This window comes from Streptopelia decaocto (genome assembly GCF_964273445.1).
Source record: "Streptopelia decaocto genome assembly, chromosome: 1".
Classification (NCBI taxonomy): Eukaryota; Metazoa; Chordata; class Aves; order Columbiformes; family Columbidae; genus Streptopelia; species Streptopelia decaocto.
Window position 1 is genome coordinate 188560379 of NC_138663.1, and position 17133 is coordinate 188577511.

General features: G+C 42.8%; 1 protein-coding gene across 4 annotated transcripts in view; it reads right to left on the reverse strand.

The window, feature by feature from the left end:
• The window catches only part of FRY (FRY microtubule binding protein), a 233346-nt gene extending 229993 nt beyond the window's left edge, over positions 1-3353 (reverse strand). For 2 of the 4 annotated variants that reach the window (XM_082054461.1, XM_082054463.1), the window contains exon 1: positions 3123-3255. The gene's annotated coding sequence lies outside the window, so the exon portion shown is untranslated. Of the gene's footprint in view, positions 1-3122; positions 3256-3290 lie in introns of those variants that run through there. The other 2 variants (XM_082054462.1, XM_082054464.1) reach the window with 2 other exon arrangements.
• Positions 3354-17133: the final 13780 nt, after the last annotated feature.

The following is a 17133-nucleotide window of genomic DNA, read 5'->3' on the forward strand; positions in this document are numbered from 1 at the left end:
TATACAATAACGTTAAAGCTCGTGACAGCCTTTCTGAACACACTACAATAAGCAAAAACCATTCATGAGTCTAACAAGTGCATTCCCAGTTTTATGTTCTTGTTCAAAATCAGACTGAAAGTTATTACATGAATCACTGCTATCCTGGTCTGCTTGCAGATATATTGTGATCTCCCTTTCCAAGATTCTGATCTTCACAGTCCAAGATAAACTGTTTTAGCAACTATGCAAATCATTCTCAAATACCGTCAAATCAAATAAAGCCTTTAAATGCTCTCAGAAAGTTTTATTATATGGAAACATAATATGCCATTTGTTTATTTATTTTACTATAATGACATGCTAACAGGAGATTAATACAGATTGGGAAAAAAGTCAACAAACTAAGTAGTCCACTTTTGAAACAGCAAATACCATTTTAAAAGTCCTAAAATATTAGCAGAGTTATAATTGTAAATCTTGCGTGTATAACGTAGAGTTCAGTGAGCCTACAGATGAAGCTTATGCATGTCAAAATATCTAAAACTCACAGGCATTACAATAATAAATAAAATAATAAAAAACAACAACAAAAGCCATACATTTGGTTTCTTGCTGAGTGGAAGCCCACTACAATTAATACAAGCCAATGAGTGTAACTGTCAGGTGTTCCCATCATTATAAAATGTCAGATGCTATCTGGAAAAGTAAGTTAAATTATTTATCAAACGATTCCAAATATCATCAAATTCAGGGCCATTCAGCCAGCCATTCAAACGGCTTCTAATAAATTATTTGATATGGCTCTAATGGAAAGCATAAGTTATTCAGAAGCATTTGCTATTAAGCAGAATCATACCAATGTTTTGAAATTCTACCCAGACACGTCCAGAAGTGACATGCTATGAATCACATTGCAAATATATTCTCCTGCTTTTGAAATGTTATCAGCAGCATCCAAGAATTTAGGCAAATTAAGAAAGAAGTAATTTTGGCAGCCATGTGTCACAATGGAGAACATGCAGATTGTTATTCTGCACAGGCTAAAACAATTATTGTTTTTCTGCTGAATGAAAAAAGGTGCCCACCTCTTTGGCACACCAACAGCATCATAAATATCAGCCAAGGCTTCTCCAGCACATTAAACAACACCTATATAGTACAAAGGCAACTTCCCAGTAATAACAGGTTGTACTCTATTGTTCAAGGCACATGCCTTCCCAAGGAAAATCCATTTCAAGATGAAAGCCAAAAAGCTTTCCTTCTAGTAAAATGAGGAGACTCTGTAATTCCAGGAGACTATATGACACTGTTAATGGTAAAAGGACTCTAACAAAAGTTGGGAGCAAACTGTCTCAAATTCAGGTTAAGGAACGCAAGGCCAATGGACAGAGATGGGTAAATTGAGACATTTATTTAATTAAAAAAACACCACACAGTCTTCATAAAGTGATTATGCATTTTAAATGCTAATCTGCTATTAACCACACTCAAATAAATACGAAATGTTAAGCAAATGCTTGGGAAGAATAAATTTCCAATTTATGAGAATGAAATCTAGCAATTATAAAGATGTCATGAAACAATTGGCCCTTTGACCCAAAATGTTAGCATGGTTTGTGCCAGCTTCTAGAACTACTTCTGGATGCATATGGCTACAGTCACCCACAGACGGATGTGAGGTGCACAGTGCCAGGACAAGAGGAAACACAAACAAATTGCAACGTGGGAAATTGCCATTAGCTAAAGAGAAAAAAAAAATCACCACAAAGGTGGTCAGACACTAGCACAGCCACAACCAGAGCAGGCTGTGGAATCTCCATCCTTGGAGAGGCTCAAAACTCACCTGGACAAGGTCTAAGCAACCTGATCCAACCCGACCTGCTCTGAGTGCGGGGGAAGGACTAGATGACACCCTGAGGTCATTTCCAATCTAAAGTACTCTACAATTTGATGTTTTATTCTTAAAATTCCTCTCCTTATTGGAGACACACTTTTTTCATTTACACTTTACACAAGTCTCCCACGTTCGTAGTGGTTCTAAAAAAATCAAAATTCTCCTCTGTGAGCGATCATGACCAGAATATTGATACAAATTATATTATATGTTTGGCACAAGTTTTATTTTATGGTAGTTCTGTCACTAGAATCAGCTGAGATACAGCAGCTAAAACAAGAGCACGAGGTTCATTTAAAAAATAATAAACAGTACTGATTTTTGTTGGTCGTTATCACTCCTTCAACCCGCATCGCCCACATGTTGCAGGCATTCCAGAGGGAAGTGACAGGCCAGAAAATGATGAAAACAACAGATCAAAAAAGCTCGAGTCATCCTATAAAAAGTCTTGCATCAACCAGGTGTGTGCGCACATTAGACCTTGGATTTCACGCTGAAGACACTGTGGAGGACAAAGCCACGAGGACCTTTGTTCATGTGCTTATGGGGTGACCTTAATGAAGACATAGTAAAAACATCCAGCATGTACCTGTGGATATTAACTGGCCCAGAGTTGCCTACATCACTGAAACAATTTTTTTTTTCTCTAAAAAAAGGGTTTTAAAAAAAAAAACAAACCCAAACGACCACGAGGCCTCCAGATCCACTTTCTTTCCCACTCCTTAAATAAGGACTGTGCTATTTTTAAGAGGCATTGAGATAGGAGGCACGTCTAAAAATAAGTTTGCCCGGCGCTCAGCGGGTCAGTGTGTCCCCACACGCCGGTCGCTGACAGGACAGCGGCCCCGGGTCCCCTGCGCGCCGCGGGGAGAGGGGCCGGGGTGGCAGCTGGGGCGGCGGCTTTGTCTCCGATCGGGCGTCGAGCGAAGGCGGCGGCACGGTGGGCGACCGCCGGTTGGCAGCCGGGCTCCGCGGAGCAGGCGAAGGGGCGCGGGCGGGCGCCTGAGGGGAATGGGACCCCTGACCCCACCGGCATCCCCGAAACTTTCTTCCGGGCCGCGAGGGAAGAGACGCCGCCGCAAGCCCCCGGAGCGGAGCCGGGGATCGCCCGGTGTCCCCGCCTCCGCTCGGTCACCGGGGCGCGGCCGAGCGCCGTCCCCGCGCTCCAGCCGCCCGCCGGGGACGCGCCGCGCCTCAGCCATCCGCTCCCCTCCCCGCGCCCGCCGCCGCCCGCTCGCTCACTCACCCGCGCCCGGCGAGCGCAGCCACCGGCGCCTCCTTCCCTCGCTCCCTCCCTCCTGTCAAGTTGAGCCCGGCCTCCCTCCGCCCGACCCCTCCTTCGCGATCGGGAGCGGCCGCCGCCGCAACCGCCCGGGCCGTCCCCCAGCGGCGCCTGGCACCGCCCCGCTCTCACCTGGGTCCTACCGCCGCCGCCGCCAGGGTAGCGAGGGAGCGGGAAGGCGGAGGCGGCTTCGGCCAGTCCCAGTCAAGGGCGGAATCGCGCCGCCCCGCCCGGAGGTCTCTGCGTGGGGTGGGGTGGGGTGGGCGGCTCCTCCCCGCCGGGACGCCCCGAGCGGCGAAGGGGGCGGTGGGCCGGGCTGAGCCTGAGGAGCGCATGGCGGGCGCGGCCGCGTTCTGCTCGTCAGGGAAACACGGGGCGACCTGGGCGTCGCGACAGGAAGGCGAAGCGGCCCCGGGGGAGGCCGGCGGCACCGCGCCGCTCTGCATGGAGGGGGCGGCAGGAGGCTCCGCGGCGTGGGGCGGGAGAGCGAGGTGGCGGCCGGCGGGGCAGGCCCCGGCTGTGGGGCTGCGGAGCCCTGTTGCCGGAGCGGCCGCAGGCCCGGCGAGCCGGCCGGAGAGGCTTCCCCTGGCAGGGCGGGCGCTTGGAACCGGTCGCGGCGCTGTGTTAAACGATCCCAGCGCCGTTCTCCGCAAGGGCAAGCAGCAGGTGTCGGCAGCTGCTCGCTCGGTGTGCGAAACAAAATTTGAGAGTATCAAAGGGAGCAAAATGGGAGATTTTCAGGGAAACGTGCAGTGCCGGTGGTACCTGACAGCAAGGAGGGCTTAACATGAAATGCCAGTTGGGGTGTGGATCTAAAATGAGTCAGAAGGGTTAAGTGAAATCACAAAGCAGAAAAAGGAGAAGCTGCAGCGAGTGCTCTGCTCGGTGTTGGGAAAGGAGCAGGAACAGAGCAGGAGCGTGTTCAGGTGCCGAGAGGCATCCCGGTGAGACGGCTCCATGGGCTGCTCCCTGTGTGAGCAACGAGGAACTGGTAGAGGGGGGGGGTTAAGTGTGCAGTGCCAGGGAACTTGCAAGGTGACAGTGTGTGCGAAAGCAGTCAACCGAGAAAGGCTTTAACACATTCATGTTGTCTCAGGTTGTTTTTTAAAATGCCAAGAAGCGTTGCTGGGAATACAGAGAAGTTTGAAAAAGGTGGTTCTTAAAAGGGTGAATGTGTTGGCTTGGGAAGTAAAAAGTTTGTCAGCCGTAAGATACTAAAATGTATGCCAACTTCTACTCCGCTCTGGGGAAACAGACTTGTAAGAGCAGCTTGGTGTCTTTTTCCCATGAGAAACACACTGTTCTTGAACAGCATAGCTGTCTAGGCCTTGTGTCCTAGGGAGGGATGTTCTTTATCCTCCTATTCTTCCACTGAGTCTTCTGCATCTCTCCCCTCCTGCCAAAGTCACCTGTATTTCTTTCCTCCTGCGTGTATGCTGGGCTGGCTTTCATGTGCAGAGCTGCTGGTCAAGAGACATGTCATTAATCTTTCCAAATTATTAAAAGGCTCAAGTAAAACTGTGAAATTAGTAGCGACGTTAATTAGTGGAGATGCTAATTGGAATGTCTCTTCTACTTCTCTCAGAATTCTCATGAAATTTGGAAGAACAGCGTGACTTTGAGGCTTTTATCCCAGTTCTCCAGTTGACCTGTCAAACTGGCAAAGGCTTCATAAGCTGTTTGCAGTGTGTGCCCACTGACAAAAGGAGAGAATAACAAAATATCGCATAAGCCCCACATCATTTGGAATTGATTCCAGGGTAAAACCTGTCCGTATATGACTAATGTTAGTTTGTTATCCATTATAAACCATATGCCCAATTACAATTAGATGCCTCTATGGCAACTGAATTATTGTGTGACGTAAAGCCTATATTCATATAACTCATAGCAATTAGTTTTGCAATTAAAGCACTTGAATCTCAGAGAGTAATTATGAATGGGAATTCTTTATCCAGCAAGGATGTATCTAGCAGGGTGTCACAGCCTGATGAAAAAGTAGGTATTGATGTGTATACATCATCCATATACCATCTGTGCTGCGCATTACTGCCAGGCAGCACAGACCTATTAGGGGAGAGCACTGTAACAGACCTTTTCCTGCCTTCTAGTGCTGCACAGTGTTCTGTGATGCGCGCTCTTAGATATTTGGGTTGATGTCAGAGCAGTTAGAACTCTCTCATACATTTCCTATGAGGGTTATATGCTCAAAGTTGGTATATATTCAGAGTGAGGAGGTAAGACACTGTGTTTTCTACACCGCCAGCTAATTCAGTGCTCCAGCCTTCCCTAAAATGTCATCTTCAATGTTCTGTAGGAAAACCACATGATAAATACTTACACCTGAGCACCAGCTTCCCCTTATTGTGAGTTTACGTTTTCTGTTCCCTTTTCCCAGCCTTATGATATTACTTATTGCATCCCTCTATATGGGAAGTCAAATATTTGTTTTGGTTTGAAGCCATCTCATCTCCCCAGACCTCTGTCTTGGAGATTATTTTATGAGAAAAATCAGCGTCTTCATGTTAGACTTTGACCTTTGTAACAATTAATTAATGAAGATAAAGTCTAATTAGCAGAAACAGAAGGGTATTCCAAGGAGATACAGGAAAAGTGTTGCTATTACTTCTAGCACCTATGATGTCTTTGCAAGCTGTGCCACCTTGTAGGTTGAGATGAGGCTCTTGGAAAGCATCTTGGAATTTTGTAGGGGTGTAAGTTTGCATGAGAAGCCCAATTAAATCTCAACATATACAACTTTCAAAAGCCACTGGGATCCAAGTATTTAAAGGTTATACACAATCTTAATCTCCAAGAATGAATAGTGTGAGCACGAAGTTGAATCTTGGCTGATTTCCTAGAGTACACTAACCAGGGCAGCTGAGCCACTACAAGCCTGATTGTGTTGTGCATACTGGGAGAAGATTACTACCCTTGAGGGAAAAAACAGGAGCAGAGGGGAAATAGTGACTGAAAAAGTATTGGGTGAGCCCACTCATCCTCAGGGCAGCCAGATTTAAAGTAACACTTAACTAGGATTGCTCTTAAAGCCACAGGTTAGAACAAATCTCCTTTTCTAACCTTTGTAGAAATCAGTTTTGAGAACCGGTGGCTTCCTGTAGAAGGCGACTCTACCCCGTCACGTCCTTTGGGTGTGGAAGGAGTGGGATATGCCAACAAAATGCTTTACTCTTTGGAATACTTGACTTTATTGAAAAGAGACTGAAACCCCTTGCGTCCCTTGACAAATACCAGAAGCAGACACAAATAGGGAATTGGCTATCAAGTTGTGATGTATTAGATAGTGACTGGAAAAGGGCCAGCATTATCTGCATGTGACTCAAGTGCGCCTCTGCTGTGAGATTTTCACATCAAGAATGTTTAAAAATATCTCAGAAGGATATAGTTGGGTGTTCATGAATTTAGCTCTATTTTGTGTGTTAGAATGGTTTCAGATGGGGTTAGGATGATCTTATTTCAGGTATTGTTATCTTCCTTGTTCACTTAATTAGGAGATCTCATTATTCGAATGCAGGTGGTCATCATGCAGGGTTTTTTTTGCCACCCTTCCCATAAAACATGATCAGCTCTTTTTACAAGCACAAGAAATAAAGAGTGAGAGGTGATTATTTTAGCATTTTAGCTATCAGGTAATCTATTCAGTAATTCATTAAACTGGATAAAACCCTTGCTAGAACAAGCTGCTGGGAGCCAAGAGCAATCTAAGCTGAGAGAGAAAAAGTGATTTAACAGGAACATTATGTTGAAGGAATGTGTAGTGATGAAGGATTATAGGGTGTTGGCATATGCACTTCATGAAAGTGAGTGAAATTAAGGGAGAGACTGTCAAAAAGCAGGAAGAGGCTGTTAGAAGTGAGGAAACAGGGCACTGAAACAAACTACAGGGAACAGGAGGCTGGTTTGGAAAGAGATTGGAATGATAGAGAGGATGGAGAGAGACGGGCTGAGGAAATGAGTATATGGGGTAAGAAGAGGAATAAAAATATGTTGAAGAAGAAACAATAAAGGAAGGTAAAGAAGAAGATACTGTGGGGATATAGTGGGGAAAAGTAATGGGTGGCTGAATGTGGGTACCAGGACAAAAAGGTATGAAGTAGAAAGTTAAGAGAAGTTATAAAGGAGACAAGCTGGTGTGGAGGAAATATTGAAATGAAATCTGTGCAAGGGTCATCACATAGAAGAGGAAGGGATGCAGTATCTGAACTCTTTTGGCCTTATCTTCTTTTATTTATATAATGACAGTGGTAGCTCTTCATAATAGTAATGGTACCCAAGTCCCTTGCAAGCAAATTAGAATGCCTGTGTGCTTATAAGGATTCTGAAGGTTGACTTCCCAGCCTGCCATGATTACACACAAGGTGTGCATGCTGGCTGAAGGGCTTGGAGCTGGGCTGTCATTTAATCAAATGGCCTGCACGCTTGTAAAGATGACACAATTTGTCTGGAAACTCTCCATAAAGCTCAGTATATTTTAGAGTAGGAACTTGGAGGTTTTTAACATTTTGCATCTGCATCTTTTGGTTTTTAAAATGCTTATTTAGATGATTTGGAAGCTGCAGGTAACAGAAATGTTATAGCACAACTTTTAATGGGAAGGAATTTTGTACACTGACAAAAAGAAAGTGATACGCGATGGCCGTTTGGGTTCTTTTGGTTTCTTCGTCTCTCAGTTTCCAGGAGAACAGGGAAACATGCTTTAAATGAAAGTCTGGAAAAATCACTGAGAGTTGCAACCAATAATTTAACAGTTTGATGAAATCAACATCAAAATAGTTTTCCTAGTTTGGGCCTTTTGGTACACCTAAGAGCAGAGTAGTGTTACAGTGTCTTTTGGAAGAGAGAGCAACTCATGCAGCAGCTCTAACATGGCCTGAAGTCCCTGACTTTTCTACTTCTTTCTACTTCTTCAGTTTAATGACCTACTGACAATGGAGGATAAGGGAAACCTTCAGAAAGCTTCAAAATTATCTAATTCAAATTACTTGATATGATGACAGGGAGGTGGCATTAAGCACCTTTCTGATTGACTCTTCACTGCTTTTTCAAAGTTTTCAGAGTACAAGCGCATGTCAGCTGTTGCATTACATTTGCTTACACTTCGGTAACACTCAAAGGTCAGCTCTTTTTGCTCAGTTGTGACAAGTTCTGTCAAATATGTGATTTTGCAAACTCCGCTTCCTGTGTTAAAAATGCTATAATACATTAGTAGAGAGATAAAAGAGGAAGTTGTTATTGCTCAGAGCTCACACTTCCTTTCTCTCCTGACATTGAGAACTATTTTTAAGTGAAGTGTAAATATAAAAAATTACATCATTTTATATTAGGTGGCAGTTGCCTGTTTGTTGGAATTTGGGATGATCCAAGAAAACCGTGGTTTTGTTCACTGAAGGCCAGGATCATGGAAATGCATGGAAAGGACATTCTTAAATAGTTTCTGTTATTTCCAGTGACAGGAATGGATCTTACCTTTTAAAAATTTGCATTTGCTTTCCTGAGTCTTTATTCCTGAAGTGTCTTGTTCCAACAATGACATTTCAGGCAGAACTTTAACAACTACTAGCTCACCAGGTTTGTGAAATGACCTCTGCCAGTTTCTGTTAGTTGGGCTCAGCGTGGACAGACTGAATGGAAGATGACAGCGGACCTGACTTTGGCATCTGTCAGAAATGAGGAGGGAAGTCTGATGACTTCAAAACTACTACATGACTTCAAAACTGCTACATGGAAATTCATCTTTTGGGAAATAATGGAGGAAATGCATTTTGGTATTGGCCTTCATGGAGGGAGGCACTGTCTTAATGTACTCACATTCACCATCCTTTGGATGCCTACACACCCCTCAGGTGCTTGCCACAAACTCTGCTTGCTATGAACTTGCATCTCATTACACTGATCTTTCTGGCTGGGGAACCAAAAGGTTGATTGCCGAAGTCTAAATAAATAAAACTTCATTCCCCTCTAAGGGACTCAGGCATGCAATGTGGTTCTCTGTGGCTTCTTGCCTTTGTCATTTTACCAGTGCAGAGTGGATGCAAAAGGGTGATGTTTTATGACAATTTGCACTTGCAACTTCACTAACAGAATGATTTAATACAGAGCAATTGTGAATAGGGTCATAGCTGATTGGGAAATAAACCTTAATGAAGTAATTATAGTTGTTTAACAGGAACTACAATACTAGACCAAGTACTGAAATTATACTCCCCATGTTAGAACATTTCAAGAAGCATAAGAAAGACATTGCTCGCTGAATATATACCACACCAGCTTTATCTGTGTGCTGCTTCCCTGATCTGCACTGATGAATTTCTGTACCTGCACAAATACGTTTCTGTGTCTTGAACAAGACATACAGGAATCTAGTCTGCTTGCTTGGATTTCTGTGTGATCAGATATGATCAAGATAATGACACAGAAATACAGTGTGTTTTTACTTGTTAAGATTTTGCAGAGAACAGAAACCCTAATTTTAGAACTGAAGACTTCTCATGCTCACCTGGAGACTGTCAGGAGTGGTAGTAAGCCTGGTGTGTGTTAACACACGGGCTCTTTGAAACTCATAGAATCAGCTGCCATCTCTGACTGTTATTACGTCTCATATCAAATGTCCTGGTGTCTCAGTAGTGTGAGAGCTGGCTGGATATTTCTGCATAATGAGTCAAGTAGCAACTAAGAGACCTTTCTCACATTTTACAGCATATGCTGCTTGGTTTTTATAGGTGTTACATCTGTAGAAACTGAGTTTCTCCAAAGTGGGAGGCGAGACCTTTTTTAATGAGTTAGTGATCTTAGTAGAAAATATAGGGCTGAGGTGACATGCCGAGGTATGGGCTACTTGAGGAAGAGTGGCTGAGAATGGAACTCTATGTGTGTGCTACTCCTGTAAAACTAGTTCCCTTTGCTGCCTGAAACACCATCACATTTTTAGAAACTCTAGAAACAAATTAGACACAATTAGGCCTTTCTTTCATGTCTGTGCTTAGAATCCAGGTGACTTAAGCAACTGTCCCTTTGCTTATACTTTTTGTGTTTGTTATAAATGATGAAACTGTTTCGCCAATATACTAGGTAGTGAAGCAATAAGCAGGAGAGGCTTTTCACCTCAGGGCAAAACACTCATCCCAATAGATCAGCTGGACAAACAGGCGAAAGTTGGAAAAGTAGTGTAAAGCAGATGGACTTCAGCCCTGGACCTTTATTTCTTCAAAACACGCTGGCTGTGTGTCTCATGGGCCTCTGCACAGCCTTATGTGTTTTCAGCCTTTTTCTCTACGCATGCTGGTGCTGAGCTGTGACACCCAACTCTCCTTTGAGCTGGAAGGAAGGTGAAGGCCCAGTGCAGTGTCTGCTTCAGCAACTGCTGTAGCCTTTGGTTCTCATTTATGTGCATGGAAAATTAATTCTACAGCCCCTCTGTCCTATTGCCTCCTGTTCCTCAGCATCCCCCTGGTGTTTGGGCTACAAAGATGATTAGGGGTCTGAAGCATCTTTCTTGCGAGGAGAGACTGAGAGAGCTGGGTCTGTTCAGCCTGGAGAAGAGAAGGCTGAGAGGGGATCTCATCAATGTTTATAAATATCTCAAGGGTGGGTGTCAAGAGGATGGGGCCAAACTCCTTTCAGTGGTGCCCAATAATAGGATGAGGGCAACGGGCACAGACTGAAGCACAGGATGTTCCATCTGAATATGAGGAGAAAATTCTTTACCTTGAGGGTAACAGAGCACTGGTGCCCAGAGAGGTTGTGGAATCCCCTTCTCTGGAGATTTTCAGGACCCACCTGGACACATTCCTGTGCAATCTGCTCTAGGTGAACTTGCTTTAGCAGGCAGGTTGGACTAGATGATCTCCAGAGGTCGCTTCCAACCCCAGCCATTCTGTGATTCTGTGATTCTGTAAAGGAGTTATCTCCTTACACAATACCTTTCAGTATAAAACAGCAGTGAATGTCCCCTTTGCTGTGTGCTAGTGATTGTAAGTGCAAGGATGAAGCAGTTTTAATGTTTTAACCTTTATGAACATTTAAAGATAGGCAGGCCTACACACACTTCCTGGACCTCTAGTCTTAGAAATCACCACAAATTCCTGTTTTTCCTTCCTTCAGACCCAAATGTGCAGCAGAAGTTTCTGGGCCGCCTTTCTGGTGTAATTTAATGCTATACCTGAAGTCCCCATGAGATACGCAGGACTGTAATAATCTCATGCTCTCTGTTGCTTATGCTCATTTTACATAAATGCTTAGTGTGTCACCATCCCAAATGTAAACTGGTGATTATCAAAGGCTCTTTTTTCTTATGCAATGCAATCTTTGTCATCGGAGTCACAGTTTTTAGGGCTGTCGGCAGAAAATACAAACCTAAAACCTCATGAGTATGTTTAGATGGATTAAAAGTGTTTTGTTTATTTGTTTGGTTTTTTAAACAAGGAGGTAAGGCAGCTTCCTTTAAACATGTTTTGTTTATGGGATAGAAGTCATACTTAATAGTTACCTTTTTTCTTCCACAGCCTTCTTAAAGAAGTATTTTAAATTGTCCTTAATTGCATGGTAGACACTCTGGGTGCAATTCTGCTCTTTGAGAAGCCTTGGGGCAACTAGGACATCTGCTTGGGGTTGGCAGATACAAGTGGGAACCTCTGGAGACCCCTGCTCTCCCAGAGACCACACCTAGACTTCCCAAATGGCACTAGACATCTACCTTTAGACAGCCGAATTTCCCCCTTTCTGGCAAGGACTTGCTTGACAGAATTCTCCCAGTACACATTTCCAGGTTTTAGAAGTCCTAACGCTTGTTCTGGGTTTAGTTTTATTGGGAGTTTGATCAGCACTGAATAGAGGTTCTATTGCTGTCTGCTGCTATCCTCTTTCAAGTGACTACTGGTTTAATGTCTGTCTGCTTGGTAAAAACAATCAGGGCAGGGGAAAGGGTCTATTTAACATGAGAAATTTTGTTTATTTTTTGTTCAGAGCTAAGCCCTCAAAAAGCGAGCATTTAAATCCAGGTTAAGATTTAATTTGTATGACAAAAAATTCACAGTAATTTCATCAATTTCAGAAGCATTGTTTCAGATATTCAGCAATATGAGGGAGTGCAGAATTAATATGTAACTTCATACACCACTTAAGGTACAATAAATAATCCCCTAATCAAACACATCAAACATATAATTTAATCCCAGATTCATGCCTGCTTAATAATAAGGACAAATGCTTCTGCTGTCAGAAATAAAGATATTATTATAATTTTTGATCCACTGTTTCTGTGTTATTGTATTCTTTCAAGAACTGGTTATTTTGTACCCTCTTATAATGAAGTCTGTTTGACAATGTATTTATCATAGCATTAATATAATTCAGCATTTCTAGTAGATATTTGGAAACAATTCTGGGGCATTCTGGGAGGTGCCTGATTGCAACAGAGCCATTGAAGGTGTTTGCGAGTGCATCTAGTGCCCATCTCAAAGGATTAAGAAACAGAATTCACTGGAGACTTACACTTGGTTTTACATTCAGGGTGAATTGACATAACGGTTTGCTGCTGCCAAAAGGAAGAAGTCTCTCCCTTGTCTCACATTTTTCTCCTTTCCAAGCTCCTGGTGGCACATTTGTGTTACTTGTATGCGCCAGTTTGACTGAAAATGGGTTAATTTTCTTCATGCAGTTAGAAACCTTTCTTTTGGATAGCTAGCATTCTCATTATTTGGACTTAGTTTGAGAACAAGCAGATAACACCCCAGCACAGACTTAGTGTTTTTAATCGCTCTGGTCTGAGAGCCAAGGATGCTCTGAGTGCCCTGCCTACAGGTGTGAGACAGTGAGCTTGACTGACATTCTGAGTCCACTTTTCTAAAGGACTTGGTCTGCCCCCCCACAATGACTGAGCACATGAGTTTGGAAATGATTTTTTTTTTTAATTGCCTTGATTAATAGTTCAATAAATTAGGAGGAAATGAACTGCTTGCTTGTAGTGGCTTCCCACGTAATTCCATGATTTCTCAAAAGATTAATGTATCTCTAAGAACAAACAAAAGCTTCCATACACTTCCTAAATTAACCCAAAGATGATGTCGTAAGAAGCATCTTTCTGGGCTGTTTTGAAAGGAAGCCAATATGCTTTATGAATCTTGCCTTATAGTCTTTTAATAACTTTTATTTTAAGGCTTCTGAGCTGAACTGTGCATTCAATGATTTGTGCTTTAGTAGAAGCCCAGGAATGTATTAACTGCCTTTTGGAGGATTGTTAGCTGTCAGTTCATTAGCAAATGTAATTATGAATATTGATGAAAAATACGTACTGTAATACGTATCTGCTTTCAAACAGACACTGTCATTAAAATGTCATACTTTATAAAAACTCCTTGCTTACTATGTTACTATTATAATCTTATTAATACTGAAAGGAACCTTATTTACCTGTGGCTGCTTATTTACTATTCGCTTTTCACTAGGTTTCCATGAGGAAAGCAAACAACTTTGTTCAGTCTGTTTTCAGGGATTTTGCATGAATACTCAAGATTTAACTGTAATACAGCACAGGAATACTTGAATTTAAAAAAAAAAAAAAAGGTTTTTTGTTTAAAAAATCATTAAGAATGGCAGATGAAGAGTAACACATTGGAGAAAAATGTTCTTTTTTAGTTATTTTTGTATTAAATATATCTCTTCCTTTTTTCTTCATGCTTTTTGAGCTACTTGTTAGCTTTGGTTTGATGGAAGGAGAGGCTTTTTTCTGTTGCTCTCCCTTCTCCCTTACTTGCAAATCATAAAGCAAATAATGGAGCTTATGTTAGTGCAGCTCCAAGGAGCATCCAAGGAGTGTCCACCTGTGGTCTCATGGCCTGTTTAAACTGCAGCTATGTGCTGGTGAGATGATCGGACTGTGCTTGTGTGAAGAGGGGTCAGTAAAACCATTCCAGCAAATCCAGCACTCACAGAGCTGGAGCTGCACTTCCCAGGCAATGGACCTCGACTCTTTGTCATCTTCTCTATGTGCCCAAACTTAATTTGCACAAGTATTATTAAAAGATCCCAAGATATTAGAGCAGAGGAACTTTATACCCACAAACAAGACTACCAGCTGTTCTGTAAATATGGAGATTTGTTTGATGTGTGATCTCAGCTTTTGTGTGTGGATATTCCTGGTCTGTAATAACAATTCTCTCGTGGTGAGTGGAGCTGATTTTAGAGACCTGAGTGCCAATTTTACAGTATCAGCAGTAGAAGAAAATTTCCTTATTTCACCATTTTCTTGCCGCAGGTGCACAACTGATTCAATGAGAGGAAATAGTAGCAGAAACACCACAAGTATTTAAGTTAAAACACTTCTCCCTTGTGCCATCAAGAGCCACACTTCGGGGTCTGTATCCCTTTTGGATTTCTCTTAGGCTCTCACAGCTGAAGAGCCCTGGTCCCACCTCATGCTATTCATCTGGGAAAGCAGATCATCAAGGATCACTCAGCATCCAAGGGTGAAGCTGACATACTCTCCCTCTGAATAAGTGTTTTGTAATAGAAGGAAGTGTCAGAAAACATTTGCCTGGGCTGACAAAGAGTGCTTTACCTTGGCGTAATCCCCTCAGTAGCTGTTAAGGTGAAAAGAGAGTTACATTCTGAATGATTATATGTGGGTGATTTATAAGATTTATAGCATTAACACTTTTTGCCCTCACAACAGACACTGGTAAGTGCAGTGTTCAATAACTTTTTTGCACTTAAATTATATTTTGGTCCACCTGTATATGCTATTTTTAAAATCACTGCCTGCATACAGTTTAGTTTCATTTTGGTATTATTCATAATCCAGACACGTTCAATGCTTTAAGTTCAATACCCCCTGTGTTGAAAAGCAAGACAGCAAGCAGTCCCTGGGTAGGTGGATTTTTTCTGGCCAGCAGAGTCCTGTGGGGAAAGGTCAGATGCAGCAAAGCTGCCTTGAATCTTGGAGGTCCCTAGGGACATCACACTGCAGTCACAGCTCTGCTGCCCTTTAAATAGGTACAGCCTGAGCTCTCCATGCTGTGTGACCAACTGCTGCTGATTGATGCAAAAACATTAAAGCCTCACGGGCTGCATCTGCAGCCTTGTTATACTGCTTATGCCATTTCCCTAAATAATAAATTCCCTGCCTGTCTCCTTTGCCTGGTAGCTCCTGGGTAACCTTTGGCCGTGCTCCTGGAGCACTGCAAAATGCCTGACCCTAAAACTGTGAGTGGTGTCAGTTTTGGTGGCGTGGCTCCTCTGTTTTTCTATGCATCTGGTGTTGCGGAATAACAGATGGTGCTTTATCCAGTGCCGGGAGCTGTTGGAAGCACCCAGCTCCCCTCGTTCTCAGTTTCAGGAGTTTGTCACACGGGGATCCCTGAGATCAGTGTGGGTGCTGAGAGACTGCAGCAAGAGCGGCTCCGTTCCCTGGAGCTGCATGGTGGCAACTCATGGTGTGATGGGGCAGTATGAGTTAGACCCACGGTCAGAGGGACTTGTTATGGATACCACAAACCCTGGTGGCACATTCTTGGTGCTGGAGGGCCTCTCAAGGAGTATATGCTAGATTTGCTCAGGGCAGTTGAGACGCGGATGCTTGAAACAGCCTTAGAGGTGTGGTCTGAGAGTCTGTGTGAGACATTGATAAATGGAAATAAAATCCAAGGACTGCTGTTATTTTTCATGGTGCTATCAGGAAGGGCAGAAATATCTCTAGTAAAAGTGAACTCCTTTCTTAAGAGACCTTTTCCCTTGCAGTGAGAGTCTCCCACATGATAGAGAAGTGTTTAAAGAGCTAAAGATCTGCTGTGAACATCTTGTTAATTCCTTTATGCTGTGCTGCTTGGTGAACCTTTACAAACAAGATTATTTACTCTCCAATTCCTCCATTGTCATTCTCTTGCCCCTTTCTATGTGTGGTAGCAGAAGCAAAGCAAAAGTAACGAAAATGTCAGCCTCTGAAAAGCAGCATTTCATTCAGTTATACCATGTTATTATCAGCAGACTCAAAACAGCTGGACAATAATACAGGAATAAAATGCAGATGGAGGAAAGATGGCAAATGGCAGGCAGCATAAAAAAATTATAACAAACATTGAAAGAGGAGAATATCTTCCTTGTTCACATTAAATTCTTTAACTTTAGTCTTCTGGCTTGTCTTGCAATAAGGTAGTGAAATAGTGTCATCAGAAGCATCACAATTATGCCGTACTCCAGGAAGTTCAGGGCTGGTTGCAATCCCTGAAGTTCTGTTCTTAGGTGCAGGCAGAATTCCCAGGATGTTTTTTGGGTTCACTAGCCTTTTTAAGGAAGGAGGCATGTTACGTGAGAGAAACTTGCACTACTTGCACTTTTGCTTTTATTAGTAAGAGTCAAATTATAAACAAAGACATTAAATTAAAAATTACTTTTCAACTAGTGTGCACAACCAACATTGCAACATTTAACCTTACATGTGAAGAGTGTTTCAGTGCTTTGTTTTTCTTACATTTTCAGGCTGCGGAACAGATAACACTGAAACACTACTCATACCAATGAGCACATCATCTTGTTTGACCTTTCAGGAACTATTGATATTATTGATTTCTAAACAGTAGAATAATAGGAGAAGGCAGCACAAACCAGGAATATGTTTTGGTGGAGCCCTTTTTTTAGAATGAAGAGGATCTCTTTTGATTCATAATTTATTTAAGGCATCTGTGTGCTTGGATGCAGAGACGTAGTTCAACATTCAGTCCACCATCGCCATCATCTATCATACCAAAATACTATTTATAGATTTATGCAGACAGGAAAGTGACTAACTTTACTTTCTGTTCCATTATTCATGGGTTGTCCTGAGGGGACCTTTGTTGATATTGCAGTGTGACTCCCAAACAACCTTTGTTCAGAGTAGGAAAACTAAGTGTTTTTATCCAGGACAAACAATGAATAATGCACAGTATTTTAGAGCTATCCTAAGGGCACATACTTACCGTAA